General features: G+C 38.4%; 1 long non-coding RNA gene across 1 annotated transcript; it reads right to left on the bottom strand.

The window, feature by feature from the left end:
• Nucleotides 1-10,466: 10,466 nt before the first annotated feature.
• LOC147654845 (uncharacterized) lies at nt 10,467-14,603 on the bottom strand. The gene is made up of 2 exons (XR_015282549.1): nt 14,171-14,603; nt 10,467-13,211 (listed from the first exon to the last, which is right to left on the bottom strand). It is a non-coding gene; the product is annotated as an uncharacterized LOC147654845 (long non-coding RNA).
• Nucleotides 14,604-15,986: the final 1,383 nt, after the last annotated feature.

Below are 15,986 nucleotides of genomic sequence, written 5' to 3'. Positions count from 1 at the left end.
GAGGTCGCTTGACTTGTTCAGCCTGGAGAAGAGGAGACTAAGGAGGGAACTCATTGCAGTCTAGAACTTCCTCATGAGGGAAAAAAAGGAGCAGGAACTGATCTCTTTCTGTGGTGACAGGACCTGAGGGAATGGCTTGGAGTTGTGTCCGGGGAGGTTTAGGTTGGATATTAGGAAGAAATTCTTCACCCAGAGGGTGGCTGGGCACTGAATCAGGCTCCCCTGAGAAATGGCCATAGTACCAAGCCTGCCGAGCCCAAGAAACATTTTGGCAAGTTCTCCCTGGCACATAATGTGGTTCTTGGGGTTGTTCTGCGTAGAGTCAGAAGGTGGTCTTGACGATCCTTGAAAATTCCTTCCAAATGAGGATATTCTATGAATTTAAGCTAAGATTTGATCTGATTGTATAGCTTGCTATATAAATATATAAATAATGGTTGTTATTTTGCAACCATTCCTTTTATTGTTTCACTTTTGTTTTTAGGTAAATGTTCCTATCCCTTGCCATTAATCTCTGCTGTTCCTTGTACAGATAGTAACGACCAATTAATGTTGCTGAAGTTGACCTGAACTTTGGTTCATTAGTGCTGCCCAAAGACCCAAAGGCCCTGGTCAGTATGTGAGCATCATTACTCTACCTTTTATAATTTTCTGCAAGCCAGTGACCAGCAGGCCACAGGACAGGCTGTCCTATCTCAAGTAGCTCGAAGATTTAGTTAAATCTCAACAACATACACAAACATATTAGGAAAGAGAGAAAGAGATTAGAGATGTCAAAGCTGGAAAAAGGATCTGATAGTTAAAGATCACTTTGTTTTTTAAAGATCAATAGAGATGTCCTGTGAAGAAGGAAGGGCTGTGTACAGGACTAAGTCTCTCTGTATTGACTCATTCCCAGTTACTGTTTGAGGGTAGGACTATGGTAACCTTTGCCTCTTCTGATTTTCCCCTCCGTTTGTTTCCCAGTGTGTGGCAGGACAAAAGATATCACTTGTGTTCTCTCTTTTTCACCTGACACCATCCCCAGTTCAGTCCTAGAGTGCTGAGAAAGTAGATCACTTTTGGATGAGGATGGGGATTCTCACAGACTGACTTAAATCACTTGAAAACAGATTGAGAAGAACCTCACAACTCACTGTGTTTTGGCAGAGAAGCAAATTATCAGATGTCCTGTTAGAAAAGCTATACAGAAACTGATAAAGAACCTTGTGAGCTTTTGAGCAGACACTTGTGAGTGAGAGACTGAAGGGTCTGCTGCCCTTCAAGTAGCAGGGTTTGTCCACCCCGTTTTCATCTGCTTTCTCTCTAGCTGTTCTTGATTTAGTTTGATGGGCTGTGGGAAAGAGAAAAACAATTGAGCCAAGCAGAAATGGTGGTTGGCTTCATAGATCAGAAGGACATCAATACTGATATATTTTTTAACTCACCAAACTATTACTAAGTGCTGCTGACTTCAGATCAGGTGGGAGTATGCATGGGGCATGTGCTATATGCACGTGTGTGTACGAGGCTTCTATACACATGTATAGCACACACACGCAGACATTCACAGAAAAAAAAGTACCACAGTGGTGTCCAATGAGATGACGGCATTTTTTCAAACAATTCCAGATAAAAGGATTTCTTTTTTGATCTACTATGTTGACTGTGAACAGAAAACAAGATGGAAGTGTAGGCAGAGGTATGAGGTGGGCAGAAAGTGTGAGAGAGTTCAGCACTGTATCGCTTAGTGCAAAAATGCTTTGGCAGAGCACATAGGTGTAAAAATATGAAGATAGAAAGATAGGGAATTCAATTTCTTCCATTTTGAGCCTTTATTTTACTAAAGAGGTGAAAAGTTCTTAAAACATCAAAGAGAAAGCTTTATGGATTGTTTGAGCTGTGAAAAACTCAGTTTGGTTCACACAAGCATTGATGATTTTCTCACTTTCTATTGATATGTTATGCATGGAGTTATCACGCCAGTGATATTTCACAGTATTTCTTAGACCCCTGAAAGGTCACGGGATCAGTTGCCAACAAAGTTCTGCTACAAATGCTGATCAGACCTACAGTATTCAGTGCTAGATAAGGTATGCCTGAGCATATTTCACTTTGAAGTTCACTGCAAAGTTTAGGAGCACACCAAGTGTGCTATTTGTTATTGGGTACACTAAAACAGAACAAAGGAATCTTGTTAAAAATGAAGATGCTCCACACATCTATCCGGCATGTTATGGGGCACCAGGTGGAATTATTAGAAAAAGATAGGACTGCTGAGCAATTTGAGAATAAGGGATTTGTTACACTGTCAAAGGATATAGATCTTCTGGTCTCTTTGAACAAATCTATTCCTCATACCTTAACACTCAACAATGAAAAATAAGATATTTGCACAAAGAAAACTGGAAATCATAGAATCATTTAGGTTGGAAAAGATCTCTGAGATCATTGAGCCTCCCATTTACTGAGCTACATTAAAGGAAGTCATCAGTAAGTGTGTAAAATAGTGGATTTTTCACACAACAGCAAAAAGAAATATTTTAAGAGAACCCATATATAACCTGGAATAAAAAAAAATAAGCATTGAAGAATGGTCAGTGAGTGAAAAGTAATCAAATGAGTTTTTGTTTCTGCCCAAATAAATGACTGGCAATTTGATAGAGATGCCGCAAACATGACTTGCTGGCCATGCTGGGTAAGCTGAGAGGATCATTCTCCTGATTTATTTTCTCAGTCACTTTCTAGGTTTACATCTGCTGCCCCCTCTGTGCAAACCTCCTGGAGTGGTGGAGAATCACCACCAGAAAGAGTTATTGACTTCTCAGCCACCAGAGATCAAAGACTCTACTGGCACTGCAGTGTATGATACCTCTCAAGTGACTACTCAGATTTAGATTTTGGTTTTTTTAATGCTTCAAGCTGTCTATTTTGCAGACAGATGAGGTATAAAGGTCATGATTTTTAGTCATCCTGGACAATGCTGTCTTTGTTTGCAGGTTATGTGAAAGCTGGATGGCAAGATGATCTGAAATAAGCTGAAACACCCCTATGACAACAGCAGTGAGAAAGTTGTTTTAGTGATGCACTGAGCATGTTTATATTCTGCCAGGTAGTGATATAGAGGATTAAAGAGAAGCATTTTTGCTTTTATAACTTTATTAGTCTTAATTATAACCAACCTAGGTGTAGAAATCTTTTGTTGGTATCTTTTGTATGCAACTTTGTTTTAATCTGTGTTCTTAGATCTTCAGATTTTTGACTGATCTAATTTCTGGCATTTGGTGATGTTTATCTGTATAGATGAGGATTAGGTGGGGCTTCCTGATACATTTAAGAGATGCCTGGGTACTTTGAAGTATGCACATGATACAATATATGTCAATACAGAAATGAAAACCAGGGTGACTGGGCATGGAAAGAAACATGAAAGAAAGTGCTTAGACAGAATAGATCGTGAAAACTATGATTTTGTTTTGAAATATCTTTCTGAAGAAAAATGGGATTTAGAGAGCTAAACTGCTGGTGTTTTGGTAAATAAAGATCTGGACTTTTTATTTACTGCTTTAGTTCAAAACAATATTAATTAGTTCTAAAGAATAGTGTCATTTAAAAAAAAAAATTCTGAGTAAGAGGAAAAAACCTTTTTGTTAGGATAAGATCACCACTATCTCCACATATGTTTTGTCCACGGGATCTGCTTGTTATCGACCTCTTTCCTTATCTGTCTCAAACCCCAGCTTGTAGTCTCCAGTGGTGGCTGCACACCTCCTCTGCACCTCGGTGGTCACCTTGCACATGGTGAGCAAAACACCTGCTGCTTTGGCAAATGGCCAATTGTTCGAGTCATTAACCATTAACATTTGAGTTTCTCACACATGGGGGAGCTGCTGTCCCCCTGCAGTCCACAGAGCCAAGAGGGAGCGCAGAGATCTCCCTAGAGTCCAAGGAGATTCAGGCTGGAGCAGGGGGATGCCTGAGAAGAGGCTGTGACCCAGAGAGGGGCCCTGCTCCTGGAGAGAGGAGTCCACTCCAGAGCAGGACTCCTGGTAGGATTTGTGGTCCTGTGGGGAACCCAGGCTGGAGCAGGCTGTGCCTGCAGGACTGCATCTGATGGAGGAGTGCCCCAGACTGCAGCAGTTGTGGAGAACTCTTGCTCCTGGGATGGATCGACTGTAAACCCATTCCCTGTCTCCCTGCACTGCTGAGGGGGAGCAGGTGGAGCTGGGAAGAAGAGAAGGGTGGGAAGAAGTTGTTTTTAATGTTTACTTTAGCTCCCATTACTCCGCTCTTGTTTTGTTGGTAAGGAATTCAATTAATATCCCCAAGTTCAGTCGCTTTTGCCTGTGATGGTAATCACTGGGTGATCTCTCCCTGTCCTTGTCTTAACTGATGAGCCTTTTGCTGTATTTTCTCTCCTCTGTCCAATGGAGGGGAGGTATAGAAAGGCTTTGGGTGGGTGCCTGGCATCCAGCCAGGTTCAACCCACCACATTGACAGTATGGATAGAATTAGTGGATGGACTCTCTGCACAGGTTACTGCTGGTTGTGTTTATTTGTTTGCTTGTTTGTTTTCTCACTTATCAATGACTATAGGTTTGTCTGGTTTTCTACTTGTCAATAACTGTGGGTTTTTCTGTTCTAGTCTGGCAGAATTAATTCTGTGTGACAGGTATGCTGATGTACATAAGCTCCTGTAGATGAGTGCAGGGGTTTTTCAAACAGTCTTTAATTACTCATGACACTGAATTTACAGACCTTGATTCTCAAATAAAGTACTTGAGAAGGAGTTGTGTGTATTTTGAATTTGTAGAAGACATATCAGGGCTCCCATTTAAACTGCATATCAAAACAAGGATATGAATTCACTAAGTGTGATCTTCAGCTGAGACATCAGTTTACAAACTGGTTAATTATGTATCTTAAATAAGTAATTATATCAAGGGAAAAGTCTTCTTGTATGTCAGATAACTGGGTATTCTATTGCCACAACTAAAGGAATTTTCCAATTGCTTGGGAAAGGTATTTTTTCCTCCTTTTCATTTTAAAGATCAAATAGAGCATACCCTCTATTTGCTTGTCAGAATTAGAAAGCTAAGTTAAAAAAGATGTTTAGAGAGAGGGGTTTTTTGCTACCTTGCTGTTAAAACCATGTTTTTCTGTCTATAACCATAATATTTTCAACATTGTAATGCTAGGAAGGAAGGACAAGATTACTAGCTATCATCTCTGATTTCACTGTTTCCTGTTTCATGTCTTATATAGCCTAAAATTTCTGCAGAAAAACGCAGTTTCCAAGTTAAACACAGATGTGGTGCAGTGTAATTCTGGCAGCTGCTATTGTGTTTGTGCTACAAGAGGTGTTACCTGATCTTGCTTGTCGTTAATGCTGAGCCAACAAAGGGGGGTGATTCGGCTTTCCCTCAAACACGCAGTGACGTGAAACAGAAATGTTCAATAGCAGGTATTTTTCAGAGGTGAACCAGGTCCACGGTGAAGAGCTTGTTTTCCAGTCCTTCCTGGCCTCTCACAAATACCTGCCTGCTGTTCCTTAGGAATTATGCCTTCCTTTGCATCTTTTGAATGTGCATTGCTGCTGTTTGTGGAGATGCTGATACAAAAGGATAAAGGTTAAGGGTGTTCTAAGAGATATCAGGTATGGGGAGAGAAATTGGAAATATAATGCAGAGATTAGGAGAGAGAGCGCGTTGCAAGAAAGGGTGTAAAGATGCATGCAAATAGGAGAATTAAACAGGAAAAAATAAGATAGTAGGCCTTGATTGAAAATGGTTAACATGAAAACACAACGCAGGCAAAAAGGAGCTAAGACAATACTGATTGAAATTTCATTCATCACAGGAACAAGAGAAACAAGAACCTAATTTTCATGAGCATCCTAAAGTTCAGCAGGCATAAAATCATACAGTTAAATTACAGAATACCAACACTCTAAATCATGCATACATACATACAAACAAGATGTTTTAAAAAATAAATGTAATCTTATTTTAAACAGCTTATGGTTCCCTCCAGAACCAATTTAGCCATTTTGTCGGTAATACCCTGGCATGGTTCCTGTAAAAATGGGAGCAATTTGAGATTCAGCATGTTGGTTAGCAATTTAACTGGAAAAAAAAAAAAAAATCAACCTGGTACAGTCAAATAATGTTAAAAGGTTTTATTTAAGCTCAAAAATCACAGAATTCAGGCATGACTAAAGTGGTGCTACTTAACCCCCTCCACTCTGTTGAAGGATTACAGCAGCTATTCATTGTTTGAAATCTCCTTTAACACTCAAATCCAACAGATTAAAGATAGGATTTTGAGAACTGAGTACTAAGTGAGGAGATTCTGAGAAGAATAATGATAAGAGGAGCCATTGTCATCAAATTAGTTTAATTTGATAGTTATATTTATAGTTGTGGGGGATAATGCGTAGGAGCTGGAAATATTTTTAAATCCTGCATCACTTCTTGTCTGTAATTTTTCTTTTGGAGTGTTATGTCTGCTGTGCCTGTATGAAAGTTGCTCAGAAACTAGAGATAATACCCACTCTTAAAAACATATTTTTTGCTTTTACTTCTTCAGTATTGCCAATGTGATTCTTGTGATTATCAGAACATGTTGATTTGTAAGAAATGAGGTGCTTGGCTAATAAAAAGTACCATAAAATCTGGAAACCATTAATAAAAAAGACTATGAAACCACTGCTTCTAATACAAAATAAACAAAGTCTACATTCTTCTCATTCTCTGTCACAGACAAATGTGTTTAAGGCATTTTGACAATTGAGTTGTTTTGATTTAATTATTATATTCCTTACAGAAATATTAGTATCTACCATAAAATATCTATCTCATTTAGGCATATCTATCTTGTTTACATAAGATAAATAGAAAATTGTAAAAACTGTTGCAGAACTTTGGCACAAAGTTTTGTTTCTCAAAATGGGTGGCTGTGAAGTTGAGTACCAATTGATCCAATGGGATTTGATAGACATTAATAATGCATTTGAATTTCAGACAGTATGTGTTTTGTTAAACTGTGGTGTGGGGCATTGCTCTATTACTTTTCAGATGAATGCTCTTTTTGAAACTGTTGTCTCAAGTAGGCACTAGATCAGCTTTTTGAACAGCTGTTTCATAATTCTGCACCCATTAAGCCATAACAAGTGATTTTTTAAGTTTCTAATTTTTCTTTATAAAAAATGTGATCTTGAGACAATCAGGAGGACAAGAAGGGATATAGCGATCTGTTAGTCTATTGACAGAAGAGTTACATCATTTAGGTTTTTTGTATTAATATTTTTGTTGGCTATAATGAATACTGATTGTCACAAATTTAAATAGTGCAGAAAAGCTAAAAGAAACACACTTTCTATATCTAAGTGAATTTTTTTTCAGACTGAAATTCTTCTGTTCAATGATTTTTGACCTCCAAACTACATTGCTTTGGTAGCTTCAAAAGTCCATATTGACATTACCAAAAATGACATCAGAGATTTCATTTCCCCTGGTTCTTCCATGGTAAGAAAACATACACCAGAGCTCACCTTTGAAGGATTCATAAATCCGAGCTCAAGAGCCATAAGCAAAATAGATTAGTCCTGCATATCTTAAAATGGCAAAAAGTTATTCCTCTCACTACATTGGTCCACTCATCCATCTGTCCCTCCAGAAGTATTGCTGAATTCTGCATATTCCCAGAGCTCTTGATTTAAACTATCAGAAAATTTTGGTTTGAGATCAAAAGATAATAGGCCAGTTGCACAAATGATGATAGGACATTTCCCACCTTGGCATACAGGTGAAGGCAGGTTTGCTGCAGGATTTCAAATGCTGTAAGACCAGAACTACTATAGCAGGAGGATAAAAAGTAACAGCACAACAGTGAAGCAACCCCATCTGAGAAATGGAGTTTATACAGTCCTGTATATTTTTGCTGAAGGGAAAGGTTTTTTGTAACAGGAACTAATTACTCATTTTTGCGATACCGTGCCATTTTCTTATCTGTTTATGGTACTAATTGTTAATGTAATTTCAGACTAAATATATGAACCCTTAAAGCCTTAAATGTTATGCCTTCAGAGTAACACATTAATTAAAATATTGTGATTAAAATATTCTGGGAATGTATTTTTCACTTGGAATAGTTTTATAATATCAAGATGAATCCCACTCTGGCTTATGTCAGTCTTGTCAAACTCTATGATGTCAGCCATCAGAAAGATAAATGGAACAAAGGGTGGAAACAAAGAGGTGGGTTACTGAACAGGAGACAAATCAGGATGTATATATAGCAAGACATAGAGAAGATGACATAAAAGGATGAACAGAGAACTGACAGTACAGTTCTGTACAGGAGCAGAGGTGGAGAAAAAAAGTGATGTTACAATGAAAAGGGAAGATAGCTCTATACAAGTGTAAAAATCTCCATTAATTCACCTCCAGTAAACAGTCTAAAAATACTGTAGCAACCTTAACCTGCTTAAAATAGTATCTAAGTGCAATTTTGTTTGACCATTATTTGTTGTTCCCTTCCTATCAGAAATCTCAGGGACAAGTTTCCCTTGAATCATACTCAAAGGTGATGTCAAAAAGGCATTAATGCATTGCTGGTGTTTACACCATCCCTGTTTCTAACATTACAGTGGCCCAACTCATTGTTCATGATAGTGCTGTTTAGTGCTTTTTTCCCCACAAAAAACTATGTCTTGCACCTGTAATTATATTTTTCCCCCTCTAGTTTGTCTTTCTGGATCACTGATCCCGTGGATCATGGACAACACTGTTAGTATACAAAAGGAAGGATAATATAAAACACAATCTTTAGTATGTTTTAAAATATCACATGTCAGTGCAAGTGAGTTTTGTGTGCCTGTGGAGAACTGAGGTTTGTAGCATTACAGCAGATGACTTGGTGCACCAAGTGGCCCTGAGGTGCCTGTCATCCTGGTACCCAAGCCCTTGTGAAAACCAGATTGCCTGCAGTAAGCTGCTGTTACTGGTGTTTTCCAATATTTCAAATTCTGTGTTTGCATGTTAAAAGACAGATTTCATGGATTGTCTGTTCCTTTCTTTGTTGACTGGGAAGCATCTCAGTAGGTACAGCAGCTGGTTATATAGAAACATGTTCTTAAGGAAGAACATATTACTTTATTTCTCTATCACCAAATGTAGTTTAACAGTGAGAAAGAGGAAAAGCCAACTGGCAATTTGCCACCATCTTGATGGCAACAGCATGTATTATTTTGGTCCTCAGGAATCAATTTGGGAACCACCCTCTAGGAGTGAGCACTATAAAGAGAAATGTGTTGTCTGTGGCTGCTCTTGAAGCTCCATGAGGAATTTAGATTTTTATTTCAGAAGCAGAGCTGGTGCTAGAACTCTAGTGAATACCAATTCCTGCTCTCCCATAGCTGAATTTTTTCCACAGGGATCTCCAATCTCAGGGATTTTGTAGCACTGCCTGTCAGCTGTCCTGGATCTTGATCTTACAGTATGTAAACTTTTTCCATAAAGGTTTTTAAAACATAACCCATAAATTTCAGTGTTTGCTTAAGAAAGGCAGATGTGAATTTGTATGTGTGTGATGACAGCAAAACAAGCTTTTTGCCCAGCAGAAGACTGAGGCATTTTTTTTGCTCACTGAGCAACTAACAGCATCCACCCCAGAAAGCCTGTTGAACAAAATTGTCAGAGCAAGTCTCCTTCATGGAGCAGTGCAAGGAATCCACCTCAAAGGAAGGTGGAAAAAAAGAAATATACTGGAAAACAGCACAGAAACAAATCCCAGGACGTGGCAAGGGTGTTGAATGAAAACCAAGATGGGATGATAAGTAAAAACCAGAAATGCAGTTGCAGCTCTTTATCTGAGATTAATTTCTGCCTCCCACATGGGAATAAATATTATTTTCATACTTAATGGAACTTCAAAAGTCCTTTAAGACTTCTTTTTCTGTTGAGGACTAATTTCAATTAACCTCATGTTTTTTAACTCTCACATGAATTTCCCCCTGATAGCTGGCATCTAGATAGTGAAAGAATTGATGCCATTTACAAATTCTTCAGGGAGAGACTTCAGTAATTTATGCTGCATTGATGTCAACTGTGTACAAAGCAACATTTGCAGGTTAAGGGGGGGGGGGTCAATAAATGACCCTAGGTTAATGATAAACACATATTTTTACTAAGAGGTCATAAAGCACTCCAGAGCAGCTAGCAGATATATAAGGTGTCTGATCATCCTGTCTTAGCATCTCTCATAACATTGAATGGTGTCATCTTTTCACCAGAAATAAGACTGTCATTAAGAGAAAAATCAAAAGAATCCACGGATAAAAACACAGCTTAGAAGATTGTAACATCAACTGACAAAATCCAAGAGGCTGAAGATGTGACCTAGGACACAGCCCGTGTTTTTCTTTGCAGTAGCACAAGACAAATGCAAAGTTCCACTCCTACCATTGAACTTCCTGGCTTTTGTCATTTTTGTCATGATGTTAACATTGATAAGCATTCATCAGTGCCAAAGGGGCGTGTGAAAATGATTGCATAAATACAGTATTACTATGCATATAATTAATAAGAGAAAACATGCACAAGCTACTGCTGTACTTGACTTGTTTGACTTTCATCAGTTGAGCAAGAATCTGTACTTAGTTTCAAGTGTTAATATGAAGTGGGGATGAGGGAAATTCACTAATTCTTGGAACCAATGCCCTTCTGAAGAGTGACAAGGTGGAATTTCCTAGGATACTTGAAATTTCAGTCCACTAGTATGATTATAGCATGTTGCAATGCAAAGTGGAATTTCCTAGTTAGGAATGTATCTCAGGTTCCTGAGCCCCAGGCCAGTGAAAGCTGAGTGTACTGTGAAGGTGAAAATGTTCAGTCTCCAAAGCCAGAGAGCCATCCACATCAATTTGCAGCAGTCTAAGTGGCATCAGCAATGGGAGGGAAGTTTACAAAGCCAAGCTTAGAGAGCCATGCTGCAGAAGTTGCATGGCACTGAATGAAGGAATCTGCATAAACAAATAAGAGACACAGCTGAAATGCTCCTACAGCACTAAGTCTACTGAAGCACGGTGCTGGGGGGAGGAAGATGATGTAGGACAAGAGATGTTTCCTATATAGCAATAAGCAATGTCAGCTGTATTAAGGAAGGAACGTGACTGGCTTATATTCTGTAGCATCTGGGATTTACATCAGACCATACTCAGGGAAATCTGTGATGCAAGCTTTACTTGTGGTATTACAAAACTTTGCATTTTACATTTGCAAGTACACGTACAAATTCGTATATCTGTAGCCTATGTGAATCTGCATTTCATTCCTCCTCCTGAGATTCACTGAGGAGTGAACACCAAATAAAATTTAAAATAAAAATTTAAAAAAGGCATTAAAAAGCCCCACAGTCAAAGCAATCAGAATTCCCTTGGTACCACCACTAAGTACAATGTTGCTGATTAGGTGCATTGATTCGGTGAGAGTTAAAAAGAGGCCTAGGCTGCTTCTTAAGTTTTTTGGCCTCTGATGATACTCTAAAAGCACATATCCTATGAAATTTGTTATTATAGTAACAACTGAAAGCAGCCAAGTTTTCTGATTCCAGGTTTCACTTTACTCCTCTGAGACGAGCAATGCTTCTGAGATAAAATTGGCTGGCAGGAGATAACTAGGTAACATTTATGGAAAAGTGCTTGAAATGATGATAATACTGCATTTTCAAGAGAACTATAGAACCTTCAAATAACACTTGTTTGTATTAATCTTTTATTTTCTTTCAAAATATGGTTGATTGTAAAGACAAGATCTGAAAGCAGAATTTGCAAGCTGGTATGTTTGTAGGGCATTGAATTTTAGATGTCAATGTAAGTTGCCCTGAAAAGGTATGCAGAAGTGAAATCTGTATGGAATCCAAAAGGAAGTTGTTGATCATATTATGTATACACAAACCCAAATCCAGAGAAGCCTGAATGTGGGAGAAAATGCTTTCCAGTGACCTAGAACCAAGCCATATTGCCAATTTTATATACAATTCTGAACTTCCAGGAAAATTTTCTTTCACCTTTAAGGAGTTTTACATTTCAGCTTCAAATTTAGCTACTTCAATTTCTAAATTATTCAGACATTTTTTGTATACTTATAACAATTTCAGGAACTGCATAGCAGTAGCAGGTGTTGCAAAAACAGGTTTTTTCCTTATAATGAGAACAAACATTAATGGAGAGCCTTAAAAATGCAAAATTAATCTGTGTATCCAAACACAGAGCCCAGGACAGCTTTTAATCACAGGTAGGTTTCAACAAATACATACTTTTTTTCAGCTGTAGAACTGAAATGGCATATACATATTTGAAAAGTAAATTTCTTGTTACAGGAAGAAAGAAGAGTGGCAGAAACTGAAAATAGAAGAGCTTGATTGGTGCCCTCTGTCCTCACTAGCATCTTCAGTTTCTTCTTTAGGAAGGAGACCATCCGAGTTACTGAACATCTAATGTTTTTCTGGATTCTTAACTTCAGGTTCCCACACTTGAATATTTTTTGCTTTAAAGTTCAAGTTTTCAGGCTATAAAATTCAAACACTTTTATTTAATGAGAAGCTAGGCATCATATAAGAGTGTCTTCTTATGAACAGTTTAAATAAAGCATTATATATCATGACTTGGAAATACATGTTGAGATTGCATGTATTTTTCTCCTCCTCTGTGAATGCTAAGCTCAGCACACACTGTTGGATGCCAGGTGTTGTGCTGTTCCCTTTTTTAACAATTGCACTCATTGTTTCCCCCTGACTTGGTAGGTCTCTGAGGAAGAGGAAATAAGAAGTTTGCTGGAAGCTGCAGGTATTTTCAAGGAATTATTTTCTGCATGACAAGTTTGGAATCTCAGATTATTAGCTTTAGGTTGTACTATTTTGTCCAGTAGGGCAGCATTTGAAAGAGCCTGAAAAAGAGAAAGTAATGAAACCTAATAAAATAAAATTTGTCTTGAGTTTGATCAATTCCTGAGCAGTCTTCAGACATAACATGTGAAAGGACTTGTTGCTGTGACACACATGCTTCCACCATGCTGTTGATTGTGTGCCTTGTATTGGCATGACCAGACAGTTTAAGAGAACTTGCAAGATGTAGAGATGGACAAAACCAGTGCAGACATACTGTCCAGAGATCCATTTAAGTGTTTTTCCTCTCTTCTGAGCTTTATTTATCTCTTTGAGGTGCGTACCACCTTTAAAAAGAAAGAAACAACAAAGGAAAAAAGATAAATAGTGGTGGTCCCATGAAGTTTGCACGGTAAACCATGAACACATGGGTGACCTATTCCCAGTGGCTGAAGGAGACCCTGGGAATGAGTTGGGAAGGACAATAAGGATAATGAGGAAAACTGAAGTAATACATTAAAATCATTTTGCCAGCCACTTTGAAAGTGGGAGCAAACCTGAGGCAAAACACAAATCCAGAGAATGTGGCATTATGGCAAACCAACACTTGTTCCTGATGATGTGCACCAGGGTTGGAGGGTAACATTAGCTTCAACCAAAAACCTTCTTCTCCTTTATCACTCAAGTGTTGTTAATGGAGGAAAAAACGATGTTGAAGTCAGGAACCACTCAACCCCCCCAGGCAGTGCTGACATTGTTTGGCATGGTTTTACATCCCTTGTCTACACTTCAAATAAACATCAGACTTCTTTACTGTTCATTTTACCTTTTCTGAAGTTTTACATGAATATGTCTAACTGCTATGTTATGAAGAACTTCTATGTCCAGCAACACATGAAAAGCTTTGATCAAATGCCTCTCTGATCATACAAAGACCTCTCCTTTTTTATTTTGTGTTTTCAGGGAATTGAAAGGCTGCTATGATAGTAGAGCAGTCTGCTCCAATATGGAAGAGTAGATGTTTTATATAGCAATTTTGGATTGTAGAGGACAGTATTATGATTTCCCTCTGGGAGAATTTCCCAGTGTTGATATGGAACTAGAGTCACAAGCTTTGTGATTCACAAACTACACCCAGAGTCTTCTACAAAAATAGCTTAATTAGGAGGGCTGCCTGACAGATATGCCAGACAATAGTATCACCACTGGAGCTAGAAAGGAATTTTGTGACAAAATGGCTTTTCATCATAGCAGAATGATTCATCAAGACTAAAACTTTCAGTGGAAACTTTCTCTTTCATCCTACCTTTTGCAGAATGTTTTGCAGGCTCAGGGTAGATATAATGACAAAAGCTACAAAGCTGGTCAACACTGCTGTGACAAGGAAGCTTATCAAAAACATCTGGCCTGGTTCAGATTGGAGATGCAGAGCCTGACCTTTCAAATGTCCCTTGCATATCTTGAGTTTTCTCTGGAGGAAGCTCTTTCTACGTCAGGGGAGCTGTTCTGTTCTATGCAACTAAAATAGTGTGAAGCAGGGACCTTCACAAGAGCCTTCAAGAGCCTTGCTCTTCCGTGCTCCTGGTGACTTCTCTGCTGTGCCACAGAGCGGTGTCACCCTGTGCTGGCACAGGGGCTGCTCAGCTGCCTGAAAAGGAGCCACTCCAGTGAGGATGCTGAACAATGAGAACTCAGGTATTCATCTGCATTAACAGGGAACAGCAGAGTGAGGAGCTCCCACATCCAGGTGAGCCCATTGACTTCCTTCCCATGTTCTTTCCATCTCCAGCTGAAGATACGGAGGGGGAAATTTCCCACTCCTGGTTATTCCTCAGCACATTTCTGTTTTTCAGCATCTGTTTAACAAGCAGCTCTTTGCTCCTAAGCTCTACCATAAGATATATTGTCTGAGAAATCTAGGTATTCTGTATTAGCATGCTTGTGAGGGAATGCTTCAGGTGACAAACAACCTGTTGCAGCCTGTGACAGAAATGAAACAATCCTGTCTGAAAGCTGCTTTAATCCCTTGGATCAGGATGCTCTGAGAGGAAGGAATATGCATCTGTTGTCAGAATCAACATTAGGAAGCTCAGGTAAAACAATTCTAGATTAGGGGAATTTTTTAAAATTTAAATATTGACTGCACTATTCCTTGCAGCTTCCTTTTCATAAGAAACCTTCAGTTTTTTGTTTCTTCTGTTAGCTCCTAAAAAACTGTTTTATTACTTAATGTGCTTAGTGTAGAGATATCACTTCTCTCTGGAAAATCCTTTCCCCTATGTCCAGATTACTGGTGCTTCTTTATGTTCTCTAAGGGTCTTATGAATATGGCAAAAATAAAGATTTTAAAAACTCTTTTCAAACACAGTTGAATTTCGTGGCTTGTGTTGAGCCTAATATGTATTCAAACGAACATTGCTGCCCTTGGAGTCTCAGCTCTCCTTCAGTCTGGTTGGAGAACTGAACTGTGACACAAAATTTCTCAATTGCAACAATTCAGGGATAAGGAGATGGAAAACATGTCTAATACTGAACTTTGTCTTTCTTTAAGGTCAGATACATTTGCCTATATCCATGTCTGATGAGACACTGTATCTTGAGAAAGAACTTTTTTGCCACTTCTTGTTTTAAAATTTTTCCTCATGACTGAACCATGTAACACAACAGGCAAAGTATATAATTAAAGGATTGTATTATTTATGCACAGGCAGAAACAGGCACAGTTTTGCCAATTCCTGCAAGCAGAAAAACCCCTGTCTTTATTAAGAAATAATGTGTTACAGAAAGAAGTACAACTTCCCTTCCACACAAGTGTTTCCTATAATTTGAGTCCAGTTATCAACCATAAGAAGTCCTGTAAATAAGAATTTTTATAACATTCTAAGGGAAAGAAAGCATGATGCCAAAAATAGGCAGTCAGGATTATTATCAGTTTGTTCCCACAAAGTCATGACATCATTTAAAAAGTGTACATTTGGCTATTTCTTTATATTTGCCTCTGTTTTTTTTTGTGTATTAGATTTGTGTTTAAAATATTTTGTATAACAGTATGGACAAGGCATTTTTTAAAAAAGGACAAAGAAAACATTTTTACATAATACCTTCAATTCAGGAGAGGAGAG

This window comes from Cyanistes caeruleus, chromosome 2 (assembly GCF_971803275.1).
Source record: "Cyanistes caeruleus chromosome 2, bCyaCae1.hap1.1, whole genome shotgun sequence".
Taxonomy (NCBI): Eukaryota; Metazoa; Chordata; class Aves; order Passeriformes; family Paridae; genus Cyanistes; species Cyanistes caeruleus.
Note: the sequence above shows the minus strand (reverse complement) of the source record. Positions and strands in the feature narration are given on the sequence as shown.